This window comes from Ixodes scapularis, unplaced genomic scaffold, assembly GCF_016920785.2.
Source record: "Ixodes scapularis isolate PalLabHiFi unplaced genomic scaffold, ASM1692078v2 PGA_scaffold13__105_contigs__length_92229423, whole genome shotgun sequence".
In the NCBI taxonomy this organism is placed as follows: Eukaryota; Metazoa; Arthropoda; class Arachnida; order Ixodida; family Ixodidae; genus Ixodes; species Ixodes scapularis.
The window spans coordinates 19483790-19509879 of NW_024609839.1; the positions used below are offsets into that span (position 1 = coordinate 19483790).

The 26090-nt window shown below is 45.8% G+C and overlaps 1 pseudogene; it reads left to right on the forward strand.

Annotated features, from left to right (window-relative positions):
• LOC120843460 overlaps window positions 1–26090 on the forward strand; it is a 52950-nt pseudogene that overhangs the window by 18894 nt on the left and 7966 nt on the right.

Sequence of the window (26090 nt, forward strand, 5' to 3'; positions counted from 1 at the left end):
GTGAAAAGCATTCGCGACCTTATCTGCCAAGCCGCGTACGCGCAGAGCGCGGCCTCCTCGGCAAGTTGTTCCCTCATCGAAGACGACAATGAATAAAAGGTAGGATCAAAATCTTATTGCCTGAAGAAAGCGCGAGTTTAAAATAATTTTATTTCTACTATGTTCAAATTTCAACACTCGTCGCGGGCAGCATGAATGGAAGCACTGTACTCTTGGCGCAAACCAGTGCCCAGTCAACGGTCCTACACTCAAACACGCATCACCACCCGACCTGTTTGAAAAATAAATAATTTCCAGTACTTTTGGTAGAAAAGGCGAATTTTCTACTGAGCGTGATATTTTGTGGGCCCAAAAGTCCTGTAGCCGAGATCGGTAGTTCATAGCTTCAGGAAGACGAAGAACGACAGATGCATTATTTGCCGCAGAAGTACTGTTTTGACTTTGAATTCCACATAAAATTGTATATGCACAAATTGGTGGCACGATACCGAACTTGCTTGATTACTTTTCTTTTAAAGACAACATAACCAGGCATAATCTACAGATATTGGAGAATTAATTTTAATTGGCGTACAGCGCGATAGACAAGTATGGACATAAAGAACACAATAGAGCTCTGCATTTCTATCGCATTTCTTTCCGTACTTGTGGACAGTTAGTCTGCATGACTAAATTCAAAAACTGCCAAATCGTTTAAGCCTACCCCTTTTTATAGTTTTTTTCGTAGATGAATTGTGGCGAATCCCGGTTGGGTTCGATCTCGCACGTGTTCAAGGACACATTTCGGCCTGATTTCCCGCTTGGTGACGACGTTGAGCTGACCGCTGTTCCGCTTCTTTTCTAAGTAGGCGGGGAACGCCAGACGCCTAAATTAGCCAAGCAGCCCCAAAACTTGCGGTAGCACACCTTCCGAACTCCTGGGTTTTTTTGGAGATGGCCTTCGCCTACCCTGACAAAGCCCCAAACAATTATGTAAGGGCTGCAGAGGCTATCTGGGCATTCCATTTCTTCATCAGCGAACAAATGCGAACAGAAGAGAATGAAAACTTCGTAATACCTGCTGTCTTTTAATAAATGGCATAATATGCTACTATTGCTAGTTGCACTATTTTACGCGAAGAAAATTGTGATTTTTCGGTTTAATCTCCGTGTTTCCCGTTCTCTTTGCTAATACGCAAGATATTTGTCGGGTGTCAAGTTTTCAGTTACATTTGTTGACAGAAACTAATTGCACGTTTGGCCACGAAGAAATTTTTTTCAAAGGCTGAAAATAGATGAAATATACCATAAACCGTTTCAGTCCTTATGGAAGTTTGTTTTTACTCTTCTTAGTAGCTTCAACGAGGCGGCCGTCACTCTAGAAAATACCTGTAGTACGAACGTATATATTATGTCTGAAATGGTCAGACTGTGTCCCTCTGACTGCAATATCTTTGACTTGTAATTACTCATGATTATTAGTTTTTACAAAAAACAAAAAACAAAACAAAAACACAATAGTGATAAAATCACAATTCAGTGTGCCGTTGTTAGAACTACAAATTTTCAACTCTCTGGGTAGAGCTCAAAGATCGGATAAAAATACCCATCTTTTTTCCTTCTGCTGTGATGTTCAAGTTCCGTTCACTCGAGATAAATATGCGGTGTTGTAGCGTATGTGGCCGCATGCGGAAGTATCTTAATGTAAAAGTTAGTTGGTGTTGACTATCTGAGTGTTTTTTAGAACTGCAGAAAAAGAGCAAAAGAAAAAAAAAAAGAAGAAAAGCGAGCCAGCCCGAACCCTTCCGAACTCATATCCAGCCTGCCTAACTAATCCCTGGTGTTTGGGATTGAAGCAGAGAACCTTGAAGGGTTACAGAGATTTTGTCGGGGGGCCGGTAAGCCTATTAGCACTCGTGCGAGAAGGTCGTAAAAAGCGAGGAGGAGAATAGAGGAGGAAAGGGGAGGAGGAAAAAAAGAAAAGAGGGGGAATCTTCTGCCACGCTGAAGAAAATTTTGAGCGCCCGCCTTTAACTGCGAAAACGGGGTACATTCCACAGCATTTTAATATCTCTAAGTGAAATAAAAACCTGTGCAAGTTTCCGGAGAACAATTTGGTGCTCGACTTTGCTTTTCGAATTGCGGTACAAGATTGCCAGCTCAGCTGGCCACTCGGTTTGCGAGAAATATTTGGGGTGCTCTCCTTTTCGGGCTCGAGACTCCAAGGAACAGGCTCCACTCCCGTAAGCGACGGTCCTACCGCGCGTTAGCTGATCCTTGCAAGTGCGCCTTCGATATATATATATATAGATTTTTTTTTTCAGGAGATTCCATTGGCTGGCTGGCGGATCGACCGCAAGTCCGGCAACGATGAGTTCGCCTTCCGGTTCCACCGGAACCACGTCATCCAACCGGGAACCACCATCACGGTGCGTTGCAGTTCTTGAATTGTTTTCTTCGTCGAAGGCACTGGTTCCATTTGTTTCATAAAAGTAGAACGAGGCTTTCGTCAGTTCAAACTTAGTCTTTCATACAGGGACTGGCGTAAATACCCCCTGGCTGGCTTTTTATGGGCGACATTTTTCGAAGATATACTCAGTTTTTCTTTAAGTCCGACCACAGGCTGCGCTACCGTCCTACAGTGTCGGTTGAGCAGCGCCCGAAGCGCGTCGTCCCTGCACTTGTTGCCCTTGCGCATCTGCCATCGTCGGCTACACCAATCGCGTGCAGTGGATGCAACGAGGTCCCACCTTTTTTTTTATGTTTGCGATTGGCTAAGTTGGTGATGGCGTATCCACAAAGATGAGCGGTGTAACGGCGCGGTTTTGGGTCTGCTCGATTGTCTTCGTCGAATCGTCGCGTCGGCTGTGGTAGGACTCGCAGTGAAACGGTGCATACAGTGGTCTCGCGATAATTCAAGCTAGAAATTTTCGTACTCACTTTTATTTCGGACAAATTTAAATATTTTGATTTTTCCGCTATGTTTTTGATGCAATTTTAAGCTGCTTAATTCAAGTGCAGCTTTCATTTAGTTCGTGCATTCGTTCATCGGGAGTGGGCGTGGCCCCGTTGAGGGCACTCCTTGCTAAGCACCCATGTGCTGCGGAAAAGCAGTACCCGCGAATCTCGCGGGCATTGGTTTTCCGCTGTACGCGGATGTTCGGCGGGGAGCGCAGGCATTACAGTCCTGACAATCTGCTTTTATTAATCGTGTTTATTTATTTATTTATTTTTGTGGAGGATTGAGAATAAACAAAGAATATTTGTGTCTATCAAGCTGATTTATAAATTCGCTCGGTGGGGATGGCTGGGCGTCTCTTTGGGTTTAATTTTGCGTCAAATCTGTCGTTTTCTTTTGCCACCCCCATGTCGGCATTGGACTTTCTGAGGCCATGGTTCACGGATATAGTTACCCTAAAACTAACAAAGCTTAGAAGGGGACAAGTGAAGGTTGGGAGCAACCTTCACGAGTTCAGCTGAATTTTCGTTTAAGCATGGTAAAACGGTAGTAAAAGGTAGTGATGGGTCAAACTTTTGCCGATTGGAAAGTTCGGTGCCGAATTTTCGATTCGATACATTGTTATTAGGCTCAGCGTTGATATTTAGTTTTTCTTGGCAAAGAGTTTTTTTTTCTTAACTTAAAAACGACACCGATACAATTATCTTGTAGAATGTCATCTTGTTTAGTAATAACTGGGCTTATATGCATTATATGTTGTATTTGTGTGTTCACTGGCAATTTTAGTGACTCATTGCAGGAGTGGCGCGACAGGGAGGTTGGGTAGAAGCGAGCGTGGCGCAGTCACGAATCACGCTACGAGTTTCGGTTTTAAGGTATCACCAGCGCAGGCCAACGTGTGTGTGCACATTACTAAAATGAAGGCAATAACGCTGTGTTCTTGCTTTCTCTGGGAGCCACCGTTTTGTGCGGGAAAACGAATGCAACGGTTGCTGAGTCACTTGGAGTCGGCTTTGCATGAAAGTGTGCGTCCCATATTTACAACGTCTCGTTTTTAACCTTTAAAATACCGGTTTCTGGTGTTTAGGAATACACGAACGTTTCGGAAGATGGGGAGAGTGAATGTCAGATGTGCAACGTCGAGCATTATAGTTCTGTGTTTAGTTTTATGCAGATACATGAAAATTGCGAAATAACACTACTTGAAGAAGCAATATTTTGTTTTGCAACACACTAATCCTGAGCCGAAAAAAGAATTGTTATAATCGCGAGGAGTGCTTTAAAGTAATTGTGGGACAATGTCTCTATGTTTCAGAATGCACGGCATCATTCGTCACTTGCGCAGTGGACTGCGTAAATTACTGGTCGATCTTCTATTCTTGAGGCAGAAAATATTGAAGAGGACCACACTCGATCACAAACGCACAGTTACCGTGTTGCCTACCCCACACCGCGGCGTAACCGCTGCTTGTACTACACTGCACGATGGTAACCGCACGACTGCACAGCGTCCATTTGCAATCCAAGGCTCCGTCGCGTTCTCGCGCGTGCGGAGACATTTTCCGAAGTTTTGCCGAATCTTTGCCGAACTTTGCCGAAGAACAATCTTTTCGTCCTAGTAAACAGACTAGGCAGACACCGAAAATCCCAGAGCGAGGGGAAGACTGGCCAAGGAAGACCGGACAAAGGACAAACAAAAAACTTCGGAGTTTAGTGTGTCCTTCGTCCCAATCCGGCTGCCGCCTCAATTCGGCTATTGCCTCAATTCGGCTAGAAGTTTCAATTCGGCTGGACGTTCCAGTTCGGCTACATCCTCAATTCGGCTAGAAGTTTCAATTCGGCTGGACGCTTCAGTTTGGCTAAATCTTCAGTTCGGCTACAAGTTTCAATTCGGCTGCATGCTTCAGTTCGGCTAGATCCTTGCTTCAATTCGGCTGGACGTTCCAAGTTGATCAAGCTAGGCATCCAAGCATAAGGTGCCCCCAATTTTTTTAGAGAGACATTAACTATATCTGCATCTTGCCTTAACATTGCAACGTGCAAGCTCAGATCGGTAAGTTCAAGCAGCTACGAAGGCTTTGGGCACAGAAACATTTGTGTTTGTGTTGTTTGTTCTGTGAAGCTGCTGTGCAAACACCAGGTCTCTGCTTCAAAAAAATTTATTCACTTGCCCAAAGAATGGATTACAGCAGACCAAAGATTGCTTCTTCCAGGGCTGGCCACTGCTCACGTGAAAGGGACAGGACTCTTGGCAGCTCCTACGTCGAACTGAGTTGAAGAAAAAAAGAAGATACCTGCATCAGTTATGAGACAAAACAATATGGTAGGGGCTCAATCCAGTGATTTACATCTTCAGGAGGCTAAGGAGAATGTAACAGTATACCTGTAATTTTTTTTCAAGGTCACAAATTTGCCTCAAAATTGGCTAAACACACCAGTAGCTATGACTGACCTCGTAACCAAAACCTTACGTCCGCAAAAAATTGTTTGGCGACATTTAATTTTCAAATTCGGTCCTCATGATATTTTCAAAGTGAAAGTTTCTACTGGCAGTATTAAAAATATGGAGGCTCGGGCAAGCTGGTGTTGCATACCCCTCTACAGCGCGAAAAATTCACAACCAAGCACAGGCACACACAAAAGGAAAAGACATTCATGAAGCTCTGACTTGCAACTCAGACTTGTATTATTTCTTCTCTGCCTGTGCCTGTCTTTTTAAACAATAAGATTTTTTTTTGTTATTTCTGGTTTTATCTGGATGCAAGATTATATAATTCTTTTTGTAATAAATCTGGACAAGGTTTAGTGACAGTTTTCTTCTAACCTCGAAATCTTTTCAGCTTCAATAACTTCCCTAATTAGTTGGTTATTATCTTTACTCATTACGGGGCAATGTTTTTAGTTCTGCTTGACATCTGCAATCTTGGCAATGTATGCCTTAGTGTCCAGAAGTGATTCTGTTTATGTTGTAGTCGTGTTCCCCTTGTCTATGTGACATCAGTATTTGTGACGTCGGGGTGGGGAGGGGTTGGGTTTTGGCAGTAGAACTTGTTTCCAACTGATTAGAAGAATTTCAATGGCAACAAATAAAGCCTGCGGAACCCCAACAATAGCTCAGCAGCACGAAAGAAATATGTTCCATTCTGTTCTCTGATGTGGTTGTGCTAGCCATGCTCCAAACAAGAGTTTCGAACAAACCATTTGGGCTTCGTAACGTGAAGAGGGGTACAGTTTCTATCATGAAGGAAGCCATTAGCCCGCAGATTTTGTGGGACGAGCGAAGGCGGCGGAACTTTCTAGACTTCACACTTCACCCCGCACAGCCATGCAGCATGGCACGTTCCCGTGGCACCTACGGCTGTGAGTAGCAAGTATGTCAGGGAGCCTTTAAAAAGGTGGGTAAAACAAAGTTTTTCAGTGACCGAATCGAGGAGACTGATAGCTTAATGTACCGACACTTGGATAAGTAACCCTGTTGTTGTTGTTGTTTACTGGTTTTATGGCGCAAGAGCTCCGAAAGCGATACTGCGCCAAACTAGGTAGGATAAGTAACCCTGGTTTGCAAGTTTTGTCGTGGGAGAGTTGGTATTAACTGGGGTGTACTGCGAGTTGTAGAGGATCTAGAGTCACACCGCCATATTCAGCTCAAGAAGCCTCGTCTAGGCACAGGCAATCATTGAGACTATAAATTAATTAATACACTTGTGTCTGGTTATTTTTTCTGTTTCTTTTGACTTTCTGAGAATCGAGAAACTCAGCAAGCAAATTTAATATCTAAATTATTCTGAAAAACTGAGAATTTAATCAAAACAAGCTCTGAGAAACATCAAATTTTCCACAAAGGTAAACTCCAGAAAACACCCTCCAATGCCGCAAAGGATTACATTCTTTTCCCCTGTCTTTCTTCTCCGACATTGTTTCCCTGCTTTTATCAGTCTCGGGTTTTCTAGATTATGATCGCCAAAGGATTAATTCTGGAAACACGGAATGCCGCTTATAGTGATGCTGCTATATGTCACGCTAGGGGTAGCCAGGCAGGCTCTGGTGCAGCTTGGTTATGACCTTCCTCGCAAAGGGAAGTTTTGGCATTGCATATGAGGCGATACTTGCCCAAGTCTAGAGGTTACCTTGGCAAGGTTATGGAAGCACCCATGCTCACAAGTACGGTAACTGCCCAGGTCACCTTGGAAGGTCTCAGCACACGGCAGGCACCACCGTCTGTCGTAGGTATGATGTGCTGCAATGTCTGATGACACAAACTGCAGCAAAACAAAACATATTTTCCTGTGAAACAGTATTCATAGCTGCAATCTCCGTACCAGCACACTGCATGACTAGCTAATCTCATTGTGCACTTCTTTCTACATTAGAAGCACAGTTTAGCCTGAAGGCGTCGGCATATTTCGGTTCCACGTATAAAGTCACTCATACAGATTTACGTCAAACAAACATATTTCGCCACCTCTGTGGCTGTGGCAGAAAATACTAAGAAAGGGGAGATAAATCTACGATTGCATGCTTGAAATGGTCAGAATTGGGAGGAAAAAGTCCCGAGACACTTTCCTCCCATTTCTCCTCCTGTGAACAGCAAGGTCGAGGGAGCACACCAGTGGTGCAATCGGTGGTTTGTACGCGGTGCTCGAACGCGATTAATTTACTATGTTTGGATACCATCATTTCAGCCATGTTGCGATTACATCGATACCTTAAGAACTGTCAAACGCTGATTGAAAAAAAATTGTACCGGCTCATTCACGACTTTCTTAGCTTTGGTTGCTCCCATTACGGAATAAAGGGTTTGTTCACCAATTAAACAACGCACTCCCGAGCTTCACCCAGTTTGTCACTGAAGGCTTTGTTCGTGTTCGAAGCTAGATCTTTGCTCAAAAAGCACTTCGAAATTACAAACAAATCTACAACGACTCTCAGCAACCCTCGTCTCATTGAACCGCAGCGCAGTTTTCGCCCAAAGGAGCCGCAAGTAACGACTCTTGAGAACAAAATAATTATCTATAAAAGCAATGCATGGTTCCGGCATTTGAGCACAAGGTATTTGACGTCTTTCGGAGAACGCTACAAAAGCTTAGTATTCCAACAAGAGCTTAAACGTAAAAAAATTTCAGTTTTCTTCGTATCTGCCTGAACTGGGCAGAGCCACCCGAACGACCCGACGTATGCAAGATCCAAAGCATGTGTCGCAAACTGCTGTGTGCAGCACGCCGGAGCAGCCATCTTTACGACTGTTTGCACGCTGGCTCACATTGTTTCGATGCACCTGTGTCTTGCGTTTAACGTTTCGATGGCAGCCTTTCAATTTTAAGAACAAAGCGTCAAGTGCTAGCCTGGCTGTCACTAACACTGTTCACACACACAGTTGCTCAATGCGAAGTGTAAACAAGTACGCCCATGACATCCTGGAAAGGACAGCCTGGCGCCTAGGCAGTACGGCCACGCAGGTCCAATCAAAGCTCGCAGGATGCTGTACATAGACTCCGCGACACTGTTAAGCACTAGACACAACAAAGAAATAAATGCACCTTGATCCTACGAGAAAACTCTGATCACACAGAGTATAGTAAGACTTGCGAAGCTTGTAACTGGGATCATGAGCTTTTAATCACTCCCGCGACACACACCTGCACAGAATGTGTCATCCGAATTTACCCATTGGATCAAGGTACATTAAATTTTTTTCCGCTGCCAAATGGAAGGGAAGGTGCGACAACATTATCCTTTTGTCTTACCCTAGCATGAACTAGCTGGTAATGGTACAATTACAAGCGAGTTGCTTTCACTGCTGTCCCTCCTGCTCGAGCTCTCGTACAACCAAACCGCAATTAAACGCAAGGCGCTTGCCCGCACTTGTAGCCACTCCGGCTAGTCCATGCTAAAACGCGACAAAGCATGGCAGGAAGCCTGCCACTACAGCACGTCAACCGCCGGGCATGACTGGCGAGTGCAAGCGCCACGCGAGTCACATGAATGTTCTGCAATAGCTGCGTGACTTAAAAGAACCCAGATGAAACGCCGTTCGTTGTGCCATTCAGTGGTGCAGGGGTAGAACATCGGGCTCCTAATCAAAAGGCTATGGGCTCGATCCCCCTATAGGGGAGACATATCATTGATCTTCTTTCATTAAGTGAACCCTATCTTTGCTTTTATTCTCTGTTCCTCTCATTCGACGTGCTTCCGTGACCGACTGGGTAATCCATGTTGATCTACAACAACTGGATCGGTCGTTGCATGCTCTTAACCCTAGATATATAACACAGAGCTGCAAACAAAATCACAAAATTTTCAAGAGCCGCAGAGGGAGGGAGGAGGAGGGAGGGAGGAGGAGGGGGGGGGGGGGGCCGCGGCAGTTTTTTTGTTTAGAGCAATAAACGAAACTCAATAAACGGTACTCCACTCGCGCGTTCAAGTGGCGTCCGAAAGTCTCGTATAAAACAAGTTCTCAAAACGATTTTTACGAAGGGGAGTGTGGCGTATTGGTAAGATGTGTCACATAAGCACGTGATCCCGGGTTCGATCCCCACTGCGGGCTTACTTTATTGTTTTTGTTTTCTCGAACATTTTATTTTGCCGACGCATTTGGCGATATGTACATTTATTTTTTTACCATTAACACAGGAAAAAAACGAATGTTGTCGCCGAAATTTCGCTGAGCGAAATAGCATGGTACTTCGTTTCCGGAGGTGCATCGGGGAAAGCGGGGCTTGGTATGGACGCCGCGAAGCGGCGTGTACGACAGGGCCAAATGGGTCAATAGCTTTGTAATTAGCAGCCGCATACTGTCGCCGCGAAGCGGCGTGAACGCAGGCGGGGGTGCGTTAACGAGCTCCCCAGTGATACACGCGCCGTCCGACTCCCGGACGGCACTTGTAAGCGCGATTGGAGTGCCGTCGGGCGGCACTGTAGACACAGCCTTCGGAAAGTGCTTTGTGGCCCCTTCCCGAACTTGCGCTACCATGCTTTCGTGGATACTCACCCTTGATGAACGAACTGTGAAGCGGGACCGGTCAGTGATTCGGTATTACTTTCGCTGCAATCGGAGGCGTTGATTTGAACCGCTCGTGCCGTCGGGCGGCACTGTAGACACAGCCTTCGGAAAGTGCTTTGTGGCCCCTTCCCGAACTTGTGCTACCATGCTTTGGTGGATACTCACCCTTGATGAACGAACTGTGAAGTGGGACCGGTCAGTGATTCGGTATTACTTTCGCTGCAATCGGACGCGTTGATTTGAACCGCTCGTTCTCGAAATAGGAGCCTTGTCTTGAACAAAACCATCCAATAACTCAAAGGCCGCAACCACGTCGCACACAACTCTCTACCTGCCCCACATGCGTTGCGCCATCTTGGGTCCCAGTGTTGCCAGGTGAGGAAAACAAAAATCAGTGGATACTGGATAGAACTCAATCGAACTCCCTAAAATCAGTTAATAAAATTATGCACTTTTTTTACTCCGAGACTAATCTTTTAGCAAATATCATAAGCTATAAAACCGCAGTTTAAATAAAACTGTATTCCCAAATTGAGCTATAATTAGTATTATTTTTATTGCGTCACTCTGCTGCAATGTCCGACAGAAATGTTTTAACGTTCAAAAGTCGGTTTGATTGTATCAACTATTCCGATGACTTCACTCAACGCTGCAATACAAAAACCCAAACTCCTCTGCGTGAAAACGGAACTACGTGGATGCGAGTTGCAAAACCTCTTCGTGGTCTGGAAACACTGTACGGGCGGCCGTCTTGAGTTTCGGTTTCTCCGCATTTCCTTCTAGGGCATGGACGCTCCGCCACTGAGTGCGATTCGAAAATTTTATTGTTTTCTGACTTCCGACCGATCACCCAACGTGGCCGAAGAGCTAGGCCGTCATGCGCTTCATCTCTGAGGACACTCTTTTTTCGATGCGAACACCGATGAAATCGTACTGTTTAGCGTTAGACTGCCTACCGTGTTACATGCGACTCAATTTTTTTTTTTTTTGTTATTGACAAAAGTGTTTTATTATTTTTTTTTTTTTTTAGAAAGCTCTGTGTTTCAGTGGAAACTGTGCCCTGGGAAATATTTTTCAGACGTTGCAAGAGCTAAATTGGTTTCAGATAGGAAAAATTGGGTTGTGTGTGTGTTTATACAGCCTAGAACTTGGTCTGCCTCACAGGGACGACGAGTCTCCCAGCTGTAGATGAGCAATTTAGCCAGTGCAGTACAATCGCTAGCCTGGGGTCTTGAACGTGCACCACGCAGTAGTGATACACGACCGCACGCCGGTACGATGCTCATCCAAAAGATAGCACTTACCTCAAGCACAGTTGACGGATGTTTCGCTATTATTGAAGATTTGTTCAACCCTGGCAGGATAACTGCATTGACTTTCTCAAGACTAAACAACTTTTTTTTTCACCTCGGCTGCGAAAAAAGAAAAAACGATGTAAAAAAATGAGTGTGAAATGAGGTTGGCACCACCCGTGTGACAGCGGCACGGCTAAACGAGCGCTCTAGCTGCAGGACCAACTGTAAAAATTATTGACATCAAGTATAGAATTTTGAACGGGGGCTGATGGCGCGTGCTCCATTTTTGTTTTCTTGGTTTAAATATTTTTATTCATTAGCGCGCGTGGATAGACGCTGTAGTGCCGCTTTATATTGGCACGCTCACGCCCTCGCCAGACAACACGGCCGCCGCTCCGCCACTCCCTCTGACCAGACCAAGGAGCCCCGCAAAAGATGGGACGTTTGCAGTATTGATCTTTATGGAAATATACCTAATACTAAATTACCCAAGCATCAAGAAGAATGCAGGGATTGGTGTTCCAGGCGCCGCACGCCTATGCCTTCCCCGTGTAAAAGATTCGAAGTAAATAAGCAAAATAAAGCGTTGACGAACGCGCGTGTAAGATGCAATTTGTTTTAGACATCTGCTTTGGAAAGTTACTAATGTGAGGCCAGCACGTGCGGCGCGTGGAACACCAATCCCTGCATTCTCCTTGATGCTTGGGTAATTTGGCGATAGGTCTATTGTTGATCGCGCATACCCGCTTGGTCGCTGAAGTGCTAGTGAAGTCACCGGGCGGCCATCTTGCAAATAAACAAATTGCGGTTTTGCTAGCGTTACAAAGGCAGCCGTCAGCGTGCTGGAGAAACGTTTTCTACTCGTTCGTCGTCATTCGCTAAAGAGGTTTTCCAAGACCCTGCGTAAGCGTTGAGGCTTACTGTTGAGAACACGTGGAAAATTTTACGAAAGTGCAGGGCCGCACAAAAAAGGCACAATTCGTCGAGAGCAAGTTTCACCGGTCTCGCGATGTAATCAAAATTTCCTTGTCACGCCGAAGTGCTACGTCTCTGTGCCTTCGTACGCTTGCATACCGATCAAGATTCGACGTCATGTGGGTGTGTTTTACTGGTACAATGTGCATTAAGGTGTGTGTGCCTCTACAGCAGCGTTTTACTTGACTCTGCCGACTGTATTTGTAACTTGCGGCACTCGCAGTCCAGAAACGAGCTACATCCAGCATTAAGTGGCGGCGGAAGAAAGGCGGGGGAGGGGGGGGGGGGAGTACGTTTTTTTTACGGGTTACAGAATACCAAGGAACATTAGCTCATCACTGATCAGTGGTCTGACCCGTGGGTCTGACTCATGATCAACAACTGCACGCGACATCAAATTTGAGCGCGGCTCGATTAATTATGATTGGTGAACGGATTGCACTCCGCTTCAAAGATTTTCAATCTCGCTGTCTTGTACTTTTGCCTTTTGCCTGCTCAGCAGCGTTGCTCTATTAGTTCTGCTATGTCATCGATTAGAGATCAGTGCTGCATTCTTTTGCGGGGCGCCTTTGTCCGGCTAGAGGGAGCGCGAACCACCCCTCTATTAGGGTGCCTCAATGTGCGTTTGTCATAGGGCGAAGACACTCATTGTTGTATTGAAAACTGCCTGCGCATGCCGAATGACCTTAAAGGGGCGATGCAACGATTTACGTATTTGCGCAAATACCGCTTAAAACGGATCCCTAACGCTAATGACCCGTGAAATACCCGTTCGTCTTTCACCACACGCAATCGAAGTCGTAGAAAAAAAATAAAGAAAAACGAGCACCGTTCACCCCCTCAACTCGCAACCATAACAAGCGGCCACGTGATCTGGAGCCTATTATATGCCGCCAATGTTGATCATAGCCGTGCGCTGGGGTTGGCAAGGCACAGGACACGCGCTGAGTTCCAGACATTGTTATGGTTAGGCTGTTGACGTCATTGCAGCGATTGGACGCAGGATATTACCCAAATTCTTCTCGAGCTAATGCTTTTCGAGCTCGAGCTTCTCGAGCTCGAAAAGCAAGTGCCCACGCATTGCTCGGGTCCAATCTATGAGCCGCATTCAAATATCGTCACTGGGCGGGACTGTCACCGCCCAGCTACGTCATCAGGTTTTGCGAAGGAGAGAATGAATGAAAACGCTCGGTTTTTTCCTTGAAATTACAGCGCTACAAAGGTGTTTTTGGTCAGGGGCGTTGCGTGCGAGTATCCTTGAGTCCCACTTGTGCCAGTGAGCTCGTGTAAAGTGAAAAACATTCCAATTGAATATTGTTGCATCGCCCCTTTAAAATTGCGCCAAAGCGCCGGGCAGGGCTCAGCGCTCGCTCCGAACGAGATCGAAGCGCGCGCATTCTGGGCATAGAAATGGCCGAGATGCCGCCACCCTAAGACAGACGTGGCGAAACTGTATGAAGGCACTATACCCTCTATCCTGGGAAAGCGGTGCCATTCAATGTTGTGGAAATGCTCGAGACACGTGCCACGCGCCCCTTCTGTGAAGAACATGTCGTCTAAAGTCTAGCTCAGTGCTGCGCTGTGCCGCCATGATCTTCCCAAGGGCTGCACGTTGCACGTGCCGCGTGTATCGACGCATCTTGCGCTACTTTTTTTTTAACATAAGGGTCTTTAGTAATGATAAAAGCCCCTTCATATTTTAGAAGTAGCGCATAGCGCGTCGATGCACGAGGCAAGTGCAACGTGCAGGTCTTGGGAAGATCATGGCGGCACAGCGCAGCACTGAGAGAGATTTCAGACGCCATGTTCTTCCCAGAAGGGGCGCTTGTCACGTGTCTCGAGCATTTCAACAGCAATGAATGCCACCACTTTTCCCAGGATAGAGGGACTTTAGTAATGATGGCGAAGCGGCGATGGAACTTAAAGCGGCGCCATGTCGTCTGGCGAGGACGCTAGCGTGCCTACATAAAGCGACACCACAGCCTCTATACACGCGCGCTACTGGATAAAAATATTTCAACTAAGAAAACCAAAATAGAGCACGCGCCATCAGCCTCCGTCACCTTAGCCTGGAACATTAAAACAACCTCGTTGCTTTGCAGCGATTTCCATACACTTTGTCTGGCGTCGGTAAACGAGCTTTGTAAAACACATCTAAAACAAAACAGAAGTTTGTTGTTGAAATATTCTTGAATAGAAAACATAACAGACACAGACTACGTGTCTGTTTGCTCACCATTCATGGAGAAGGCATTTTGCTATCGCAGTGGCTAAAAATTCGACGGCCGCGGCGGCGAAAACTTACGTGGCGGACGTCGAGTGGAGCAACACGGGTGGTGCCAACCTCATTTCACACTCATTTTTTTACATCGTTTTTTTTTTTTTTTGCAGCCGAGGTGAAAAAAAAAGTTGTTTAGTCTTGAGAAAGTCAATGCAGTTATCCTGCCAGGGTTGAACAAATCTTCAATAATAGCGAAACATCCGTCAACTGTGCTTGAGGTAAGTGCTATCTTTTGGATGAGCATCGTACCGGCGTGCGGTCGTGTATCACTACTGCGTGGTGCACGTTCAAGACCCCAGGCTAGAGATTGTACTGCACTGGCTAAATTGCTCATCTACAGCTGGGAGACTCGTCGTCCCTGTGAGGCAGACCAAGTTCTAGGCTTTATAAACACACACACAACCCAATTTTTCCTATCTGAAACCAATTTAGCTCTTGCAACGTCTGAAAAATATTTCCCAGGGCACAGTTTCCATTGAAACACAGAGCTTTCTAAAAAAAAAAAAAATAATAATAAAACACTTTTGTCAATAAAAAAAAAAAAAAAAAAAAATTGAGTCGCATGTAACTCGGTAGGCAGTCTACCGCTAAACAGTACGATTTCATCGGTGTTCGCATCGAAAAAAGAGTGTCCTCAGAGATGAAGCGCATGACGGCCTAGCTCTTCGGCCATGTTGGGTGATCGGTCGGAAGTCAGAAAACAATAAAATTTCCGAATCGCACTCAGTGGCGAAGCGTCCATGCCCTAGAAGGAATGCGGAGAAACCGAAACTCAAGACGGCCGCCCGTACAGTGTTCCCAGACCACGAAGAGGTTTTGCAACTCGCATCCACGTAGTTCCGTTTTCACGCAGAGGAGTTTGGGTTTTTGTATTGCAGCGTTGAGTCAAGTCATCGGAATAGTTGATACAATCAAACCGACTTTTGGACGTTAAAACATTTCTGTCGGACATTGCAGCAGAGTGACGCAATAAAAATAATACTAATTATAGCTCAATTTGGGAATACAGTTTTATCTAAACTGCTGTTTTATAGCTTATGATGTTTGCTAATAGCGAGTTCGTTTCACAGCACTCGTGCCCACGCGTGCCCACTCGCAGCGTGGAACGGGTTCGTTTCGGCCGGCGCTCCACGAGTGGTTGCACTCTCCGAGTTCGTTTCAGCGCTGACACCCCACGCGTGCATGCACTCGCTGCACCGAGAAAATCGGGAGTGCGCCAAAATGCAATCCCGTCATGCCTCGCTCCGGCGGTGCCGGCGAGGAGCTTGAGCAGACAACGAGGGTTCGTCTGCTGCGATGTGTCGCGGAACCGAACGGAAAAAACAAAAGTAGATTTTCTGATAGAAATCGCGTCCCTCGGGAAACGAAATCAAACGCGAGCTTGAATTGTGAGCGTCTGCTATTTCACGGAGGAAGCAATTGACAATCCGTGATTTATTTGCAGGTTTTAAATCGCTCTGTTGCCGTACAAACGCTGTAATATACCAGTGTGTAAGGAAATGCTCAGAACAAACGCAACAGCGGCCCCCGAGATGTCGATCGCCATCCGCGTGCGGGTGGAAAATTTAACATTTGTCGGTAAACTCCCCCAGCAGAAACCTCTGACTGCCCAATAAGCATCAGAGAAAACTAAAGATGGTGACTTTACCCGAGGATTGGGCAACATCATCATGTTTAACATTTACCTACGCAGCTAACTTGCCCCGTCGTATTTTGTTCGAGAAAGCTCTCGTTCTCGACGCCCTCACCAAGGCTAATATCTAATCCACCTATTATGACGATCCAAATCGAAAGTCCCAGTTTTGCTGGATATTCCAACAGGCTAGTTTTAAGCCGTACCCTTTCTGTGGTTCACGCATAATACCATGCTCAAACAGATCAAGCTTCTGCTCGGACAGCATCATCAGTTTTCTTCAGTGTAAACGGTTATAAGGATTGAAAGATCGCAATCAGCTGCTTTGTAGACAGCTGGTTGCGGAAATTTACGCCGTCTGTAACTATCCCTACGGCAGCCGAGCTGCTTGAAGACATCGCAACTATGAACTACAGGTTGCAGTTGCCAACGTTTGTAGATAAACGTTGGTAGCGACTGCATTCTCGCATTCTCACGCATCACTCGGAACAGAAAGGCACTAGTTTCGGTTTGAAGTCGGTACCTTTTCTACAACATAGATGGCGACAGCATCAGTCTTCCGCACTCGATGCATTTGGCGAGTTCGTTTGAGTCCAATTTTCCGTGCAACACTCAGTGAGTGCGATGCATTCTGGGAGAGAACTCGAACGGTGCCAGTGCGTGTGAAACGAACTCGCTATAAAAGATTAGTCTCGGAGTAAAAAAAAGTGCATAATTTTATTAACTGATTTTAGGGAGTTCGATGGAGTTCTATCTAGGGATGTCGCGAACCACCCTAGGTTCGATATGGAAAGGTTTCGATATTTGCGAAGCGAACTGAGGTTCGATTTCGAAAAATTTCGATATTTTCGTACTGACCAAGGTTCGATTTCGAAAAATTCGCAACTTTTGTCCACAGCGGAGTTTCGAATTCGAAAAGTTCGAAGCTTTCTCGGTTTCTAACATTTCAAATTCGAATATTTCGAATATTTTTTTACTTCAGGTTCGATAAATTCGAAGATTTCGAAATTCTTTGTAAAAAAGATTCGAAAACTTTGAACGCTTCGAATTTTTATAGACATGAAGTTCGAACAATATTCGAAGATTTCGAATTTCTTTTTCCATAAAGTTCGAAAAGGTCGAAGGTTTCGATTCTCTTTTAACGTTAAATTAAAAAAAAAAAAATTTCGAAGATTTTGAATTACTTTCTAATCCAAGTTTTCAAAGTTCGAAGTCCGATTTTCAAGTTTTTCCACAGTTTCAGTTTCAAATAACGTTTTCACGACTCACTGGTTTTCACAAAATCAGGTTTAGAAAAGTTAGGGTGTGATATCTAGATTCTGCGAAGTTGGTAAGGCAATTAAATGAGACGACGAGTGTCCCGGATGTGCTAGAATATTTGCCAGTGCAGAATTGTGACCGCCAGCCCCGTGGGGGGGGGGGGGTCTTTAACCTGCATCAAGCAGTAGTGATTGCACGAACACACTGTTTTACGAGACTCTTCCAGTTCGAAACGGCCAGGGGCGAGCAGGAGGTTGAGGCTCAGAAAAACCGTGAAGCGACCTGGCAAACTAGCTCGCCACCCCTTGCACGCTGGTAGTAATCCGATCCGGTGAAGTTTATAATTGTCCTGGAGGTTTATTTTCTGGGACGGAGGAATCGTCTCGCGAAAAGCACAAAAGCCGACACAACTCGAGGTCGAGGAGCGTTCTACCATACAAGTGGCGTCGGAAGAGGAAAAACGGGGGGGGAAGAGGGTAGCGGGGGGAGGGGGGGGGGGGGAGGGAGGGGCTTCAGCCTCCTTCTTCCCCTTGCAGGCATTTCGGACTGTTAAAGAAAACAATACGGGGAAGAAGGGCGTGGTCGAGCTTATTTTAATCTGAAATTATTTATGCATATGTATAGCTAATGTCGCTCTTCACTGCATAAAAGGTTGCGTAGATGGTCATTGTTAGAAACTCGTTGTCAGAAGGCACTGCTCGTCACATGCTTAGTGGTTCGGAAGTTCAAAGCTGTCTTTTCGACCTAAACACCTGTGCCGATAGTAACAAAAGAAAAAAAAAAAGAATAAATGCGGGAATAAAAAGCAGGAGAAAAAAAAAACTATCAAGAATTCGTTGGAAGTGTTCTCTTCTTGCATATTCAGAGGTTCAGAACTTCGAAACAAGTTTCTTTTACCAAAGTGTGTACAGGCTAAAAGAAACACGTCCCAAGAACGTGAAGCGAAAAAAAAAAAAAGTTTTATTTTAATGACGTGCTGAACTTGAACACTACTAGAAATCTTCTCCCGAGAGTTAATTTATTCCTTAACGTGAAAAAACAATAAATATATTATTTTGTATTCTGCAGATGGCAATGATATGTACTGTCTGTGGTGTTAATTTAAATGCGATACCTCAAACAACTTAGACGAAAATAAATATCAAGTTTAGGTCATAATTGCATGCAGATATGTGTTTGGACATTTCTTCGAAACTCACGTTGAATAACAATAATCACATCTTAAAACGGCACTTACCTAGGCTATACATAGATCATTCTTAAAAAAGTATAACTTATCTACCATGAATAGCTCCGGCTGCAGCGTGCTTCAAATCTGGCACAAACGATAATCGTCAAAAACCCGTCGTCCTTCCTCGCCACTTCGGAATTTATTTCTTTAAACCTAAGCATGCCAGAACATTGAAATAAACGACATTGTCTTTCGTAAGGAACGCAGCACTGCGTGTAAAAGTTCGAGAAAAAAAAATTACGAATGTACCCCACTACTTGAAATCAAATGAAACCGTCCGCCGGTCTTTCGAAGTTCGACGAACGTCGAACTTTTACCCTAAAAGTTCGAAGTTCGTCGAACTTCTGACTTTTCAGAGGTCGAAAGTTCGAAACTTTTCGAATTCTCTTGATAAATAAGTTCGAAAGTTCGAAATTCATCGAATTTTTTGGTCAGTCAAGTCGAAAGTTCGACAAGCATCGACCTTGCAGCGCAATAAATTCGAAAGTTCAAAAAAGATCGAATTTTTTAGCGTAATAAGTTCGACGGTTCGAAAAGCGTCGAACTTCTCAGCTTAACAAGTTCGAAAATTCGACCTCCGTCGAATTTTACGATATAGACAATAGACCCTTTCCGAAATTCAGTCTGGCCACTTTGATCACTATCATCATCTGTGGAACGGCATCGGTGTCCTACCAATGGCGGCCTTCTAGTGACTGATAAGGGAAGACGTTGAAGACGCTCCTAAGCAGATGATGCGAGGCCTGTACATTCGGGGGGTTAGTACAACACGACGTAGGAATGGAACACAAGAGCTACGTAAGCGTTCATTTCCAACTTAGATTCTGTCAATTTGTGGGCGGCACACAATCGGCTTTAAACCCTTTGGTGGATAAAAATTTATCGAGGCATCTGTGTGGATTGGACCTTTGTTCTGCAAGTTCTTGGTCACCATCGAACTGAAAGTGGTCGAGAAAGAACTCACATTGAACAATTCCTCGCGTGCCCTTGACTTGCGAAAGTGACGGTGTCCGATGAAATACAAGTTCATTACCGCCATTGGTATGGCAAAAGCTAAACTCCTATACAAACTACCAGATGGCACTGAATTTCGGAAAGGGTCTATTCGAAAAATCGAAATCTTTCGAACCTTTCGAACCGCTTGATTCGATCATCGAAACTTCGATTCGAAAAAAGTTCGCGGCATCCCTAGTTCTATCCAGTATCCACTGATTTTTGTTTTCCTCACCTGGCAACACTGGGACCCAAGATGGCGCAACGCATGTGGGGTAGGTAGAGAGTTGTGTGCGACGTGGTTGCGGCCTTTGAGTTATTGGATGGTTTTGTTCAAGACAAGGCTCCTATTTCGAGAACGAGCGGTTCAAATCAACGCCTCCGATTGTAGCGAAAGTAATACCGAATCACTGACCGGTCCCACTTCACAGTTCGTTCATCAAGGGTGAGTATCCACGAAAGCATGGTAGCGCAAGTTCGGGAAGGGGCCACAAAGCACTTTCCGAAGGCTGTGCCTACAGTGCCGCCCGACGGCACTCCAATCGCGCCTACAAGTGCCGTCCGGGAGTCGGACGGCGCGTGTATCACTGGGGAGCTCGTTAACACACACCGCCGCCTGCGTTCACGCCGCTTCGCGGCGACAGTATGCGGCTGCTAATTACAAAGCTATTGACCCATTTGGCCCTGTCGTACACGCCGCTTCGCGGCGTCCAAACCAAGCCCCGCTTTCCCCGATGCACCTCCGGAAACGAAGTACCATGCTATTTCGTTCAGCGAAATTTCGGCGACAACATTCATTTTTTTCCTGTGTTAATGGTAAAAAAATAAATGTACATATCGCCAAATGCGTCGGCAAAATAAAATGTTCGAGAAAACAAAACCAATAAAGTAAGCTCGCAGTGGGGATCGAACCCGGGATCACGTGCTTATGTTACACATCTTACCAATACGCCACACTCCCCTTCGTAAAAGTCGTTTTGAGAACTCGTTTTATACGAGACTTTCGGACGCCACTTGAACGCGCGAGTGGAGTACCGTCGGATGGCAATTGAACGCTCTGCAAGAGTGCCGTCGGACAGTTTTCTAGACACTACGTTTTCCGAAACCACACCCGTTCACTCGTTCTGTCTAGTGGGTTTTATCAGAACGGAAGGGATATAGCGAGCGCTGCCGTGACCGGCAGACTGGGCGAACTGCGATGAACAGGCGAGCTCTAGGAATCGAAAGTATGTGGCATCGCGCGTCGGAGGGGCCAGGATGGGGCTTTGCAGTGTGCGCGACTACAAGGGCCGTTGAGATTATTCTTCCGGAGGCTTTACATTTCACCGTTCAGTCCCACAGCATAATACAATTCGCAGTAACGTGAATTTGTGGGCAGTTCTCCTGGTTTTACAAGGGTCAGCAAGTTGCGGAACCGTTGGATTTCGGTCGTTGATCGCGGCGGTGACTGGACCCCATCTCACCTCCTCTTCACCTCAGTGAGTGACCTACACAGTGACCGCAATAACAATAAAAGCGAACTGTTTTAATCCAGATTGTATCTGAGTGCCGTCCGATGGCACTAAAGTAACACTGGACTGCACTCTGAGCACGCATTCGAGCGCCGTCCAAAGTCTCGATGGGCTGTAGAGGGGACCTGGGTCATCGCGCCCTGAGAAGCGGAGCCTTCCGTATCCGTAGTCTGAAGGAATAGGTTTCACTCGAAGTTTTTTGACCATATCCAAGCACTTAGCAAGTCATCAGGGAAGTGTCTCAATCAGCAATTTAGAAGATCTGACTATGAGCCGCTTGCCGCTGATTTGTTTGTCATAAAGTGCGTCCAAACATATCCACAAATCGTTTGAGCAACCTCAAAATTCTTCAGGCACTCTCTGCGTTTGATATCACCACACATCGCGGCACCAGCTTTGCGTGAGCACTTCCAAGATGAATTGCCGTTGAAATTAGTAGGTAAGCGATTTCAACACGTTAAACTATCTGCAAAAAACAGTTTCTTAACCGAAGCAAAGTACCGAAGAAAGGAAGCAGACGACAGATGTCATCGGTCAGCCGCAGTCTCCATTTGGGAATTGGGATGAGTAGCGGCGCAGAGCCCAGCAGTGCCAGCCAGTCCTTCCCTACGAACAAGCGTCAACCACAAGGGATGACGGGTAGTCATGATGGGCGATGAAGTAGACGGCAAAGGGGCTGGCGATAATGGAGGTTGGGTTGCGGGGGCTACGGAGCTAACATCATGATCCCCTGCTACAATTCTATCGTACTTGGTAGTAGGCTTCTCTTCCGAAATTTGAGTAAGACACAAGTTCAACTTTGAGGGCGTGTGGCGGGTCGCTACAAAACGCTCTCGACACCCTGGCCGACCGAAAAAGGCCAGGCTGTGCTAGCGAGTCCATCTATGGAAAGCGGCAAGCTTTGATGTCATGATGCTTTTGGAGAGAAGTAGTTGTAGTTGTAATTAAATTAAATTTTAGGCACTTTACCCACATATGCAGGATATGTTTGGGTCTCCATCGACAGGACAAGTTGCCTGCTTCATGAAGACCTTCCTTGATGATGTGCGACATGGACAATTGCCGTACGTGTGATCATCGATGCCTCCATCTCCCTGCAAAGGTAACCCATAGACTACAGCAGGTATCACCTAGTATACAATGCCAGGAATTAATTTAGAGGGAAAGGCCGTTCCCAAGCTCCTTGAGAACCTGCATGGCGATGCCCTAGTAGAGGGGTGGCCAAGCTGCGGCTCTCCGCGTGTTTAAAGTGCGGCTCGCCGCTCCCTCCCTTATCCCTCCTCTCTCTCTCCCCCCCCCCCCCCCCCACTCTCTCCCGGAGCACTTCCCCAAAAAGAGAAATGAAACGCGTTTTAAATGTGCTACGGCTGCCTTACGCACAATTGGACTGCTTTTGACTCATATAAGATAGACCGAAATTAGTTGTGAGTTTCGTTTATTGCTCTAAACAAAAAACCTGCCGCGCCCCCCCCCCCCTCCTCCCTCCCTCTGCGGCTCTTGAAAATTTTGTGATTTTGTTTGCAGCTCTGTGTTATATATCTAGGGTTGAGAGCATGCAACGACCGATCCAGTTGTTGTAGATCAACATGGATTACCCAGTCGGTCACGGAAGCACGTCGAATGAGAGGAACAGAGAATAAAAGCAAAGATAGGGTTCACTTAATGAAAGAAGATCAGTGATATGTCTCCCCTATAGGGGGATCGAGCCCACAGCCTTTTGATTAGGAGCCCGATGTTCTACCCCTGCACCACTGAATGGCACAACGAACAACGTTTCATCTGGGTTCTTTTAAGTCACGCAGCTATTGCAGAACATTCATGTGACTCGCGTGGCGCTTGCACTCGCCAGTCATGCCCGGCGGCCGACGTACTGTAGTGGCAGGCTTCCTGCCATGCTTTGTCGCGTCTTAGCATGGACTAGCCGGAGTGGCTACAAGTGCGGGCAAGCGCCTTGCGTTTAATTGCGGTTTGGTTGTACGAGAGCTCGAGCAGGAGGGACAGCGGTGAAAGCGACTCACTTGTAATTCTACCATTACCAGCTAGTTCATGCTAGGGTAAGACAAAAGGATAATGTTGTCACACCTTCCCTTCCATTTGGCAGCGGAAAAAAATTTAACGTACCTTGATCCAATGGGTAAATTCGGATGACACATTGTGTGCAGGTGTGTGTCGCGGGAGTGATTAAAAGCTCATGAACCCAGTTACAAGCTTCGCAAGTCTTACTATACTCTGTGTCATCAGAGTTTTCTCTTAGGATCAAGGTGCATTTATTTCTTTGTTGTGTCTAGTGCTTAACAGTGTCGCGCAGTCTATGTACAGCATCCTGCGAGCTTTGATTGGGCCTGCGTGGCCGTACTGCCTAGGCGCCAGGCTGTCCTTTCCAGCATGTCATGCGCGTACTTGTTTGCACTTCGCATTGAGCAACTGTGTGCTCAATGCGAACACTGTCGCATTGAGCAACAGTGTTAGTGACAGCCAGGCTAGCACTTGACGCTTTGTTCTTAAAATTGAAAGGCTGCCATCGAAACGTTAAACGCAAGACACAGGTCATCGAAACAATGTGAGCCAGCGTGCAAACAGTCGGAAAGATGGCTGCTCCGGCGTGCTGCACACAGCAGTTTGCGACACATGCTTTGGATCTTGCATACGTCGGGTCGTTCGGGTGGCTCTGCCCAGTTCAGGCAGATACGAAGAAAACTGAAATTTTTTTACGTTTAAGCTCTTGTTGGAATACTAAGCTTTTGTAGCGTTCTCCGAAAGACGTCAAATACCTTGTGCTCAAATGCCGGAACCATGCATTGCTTTTATAGATAATTATTTTGTTCTCAAGAGTCGTTACTTGCGGCTCCTTTGGGCGAAAACTGCGCTGCGGTTCAATGAGACGAGGGTTGCTGAGAGTCGTTGTAGATTTGTTTGTAATTTCGAAGTGCTTTTTGAGCAAAGATCTAGCTTCGAACACGAACAAAGCCTTCAGTGACAAACTGGGTGAAGCTCGGGAGTGCGTTGTTTAATTGGTGAACAAACCCTTTATTCCGTAATGGGAGGAACCAAAGCTAAGAAAGTCGTGAATGAGCCGGTACAATTTTTTTTCAATCAGCGTTTGACAGTTCTTAAGGTATCGATGTAATCGCAACATGGCTGAAATGATGGTATCCAAACATAGTAAATTAATCGCGTTCGAGCACCGCGTACAAACCACCGATTGCACCACTGGTGTGCTCCCTCGACCTTGCTGTTCACAGGAGGAGAAATGGGAGGAAAGTGTCTCGGGGCTTTTTCCTCCCATTTCTGACCATTTCAAGCATGCAATCGTAGATTTATCTCCCCTTTCTTAGTATTTTCTGCCACAGCCACAGAGGTGGCGAAATATGTTTGTTTGACGTAAATCTGTATGAGTGACTTTATACGTGGAACCGAAATATGCCGACGCTTCAGGCTAAACTGTGCTTCTAATGTAGAAAGAAGTGCACAATGAGATTAGCTAGTCATGCAGTGTGCTGGTACGGAGATTGCAGCTATGGATACTGTTTCACAGGAAAATATGTTTTGTTTTGCTGCAGTTTGTGTCATCAGACATTGCAGCACATCATACCTACGACAGACGGTGGTGCCTGCCGTGTGCTGAGACCTTCCAAGGTGACCTGGGCAGTTACCGTACTTGTGAGCATGGGTGCTTCCATAACCTTGCCAAGGTAACCTCTAGACTTGGGCAAGTATCGCCTCATATTAGGGTGACCAGACGTCCCGTTTTGGCCGGGACAGTCCCGTTTTTAAAGTCCGTTTCGGCCACCCAGTCTTTTTGTCCAAATAAGGAATCATGTCCCGTTTCCAAAGAAGTGCCTAATTTCGAAATTGGCACAAAGCGAGTTGAAGCAAGCGGAAACTATGCCAAATTGTTACAAATATATTTTACAAAAAAAGAAAAAAGAAAAAAAAAAGAAAACGTAGGTACTTGAAAACATTTACCCAGTAAAATTGAGAGAACTGATCTTGCCCACAAACACGTTTTTTTTTTTTTGAAGACTCGTGAATAGAACTTTTTTTTTTAGTTACTGAATACAGCACGCATGTAATACGTTAACGCTTTGAAATAGCAGTTCTTGCACTAAATGTTTTCACCCAATCTCAATCTTTAGTATGCCCCCCTCCTCTGCCCTCCCGTCCGCTCCTCTCCCTCCTCCTCTCCTCCTCCTCCTCCTCCTCCTCCTCCTCCTCCTCCTCCTCCTCCTCCTCCTCCTCCTCCTCCTCCCCTCCGGGCTGGGATGTCCCGTTTTCTACCTTGAGGAATATGGTCACCCTACCTCATATGCAATGCCAAAACTTCCCTTTGCGAGGAAGGTCATAACCAAGCTGCACCAGAGCCTGCCTGGCTACCCCTAGCGTGACATATAGCAGCATCACTATAAGCGGCATTCCGTGTTTCCAGAATTAATCCTTTGGCGATCATAATCTGGAAAACCCGAGACTGATAAAAGCAGGGAAACAATGTCGGAGAAGAAAGACAGGGGAAAAGAATGTAATCCTTTGCGGCATTGGAGGGTGTTTTCTGGAGTGTACCTTTGTGGAAAATGTGATGTTTCTCAGAGCTTGTTTTGATTAAATTCTCAGTTTTTCAGAATAATTTAGATGTTAAATTTGCCTGCTGAGCTTCTCGATTCTCAGAAAGTCAAAAGAAACAGAAAAAATAACCAGACACAAGTGTATTAATTAATTTATAGTCTCAATGATTGCGGAAGGAGTTGCCTGTGCCTAGACGAGGTTTCTTGAGCTGAATATGACGGTGTGACTCTAGATCTTCTACAACTCGCAGTACACCCCAGTTAATACCAACTCTCCCACGACAAAACTTGCAAACCAGGGTTACTTATCCTACCTAGTTTGGCGCAGTATCGCTTTCGGAGCTCTTGCGCCACAAAACCCGTAAACAACAACAACAACAGGGTTACTTATCCAAGTGTCGGTACATTAAGCTA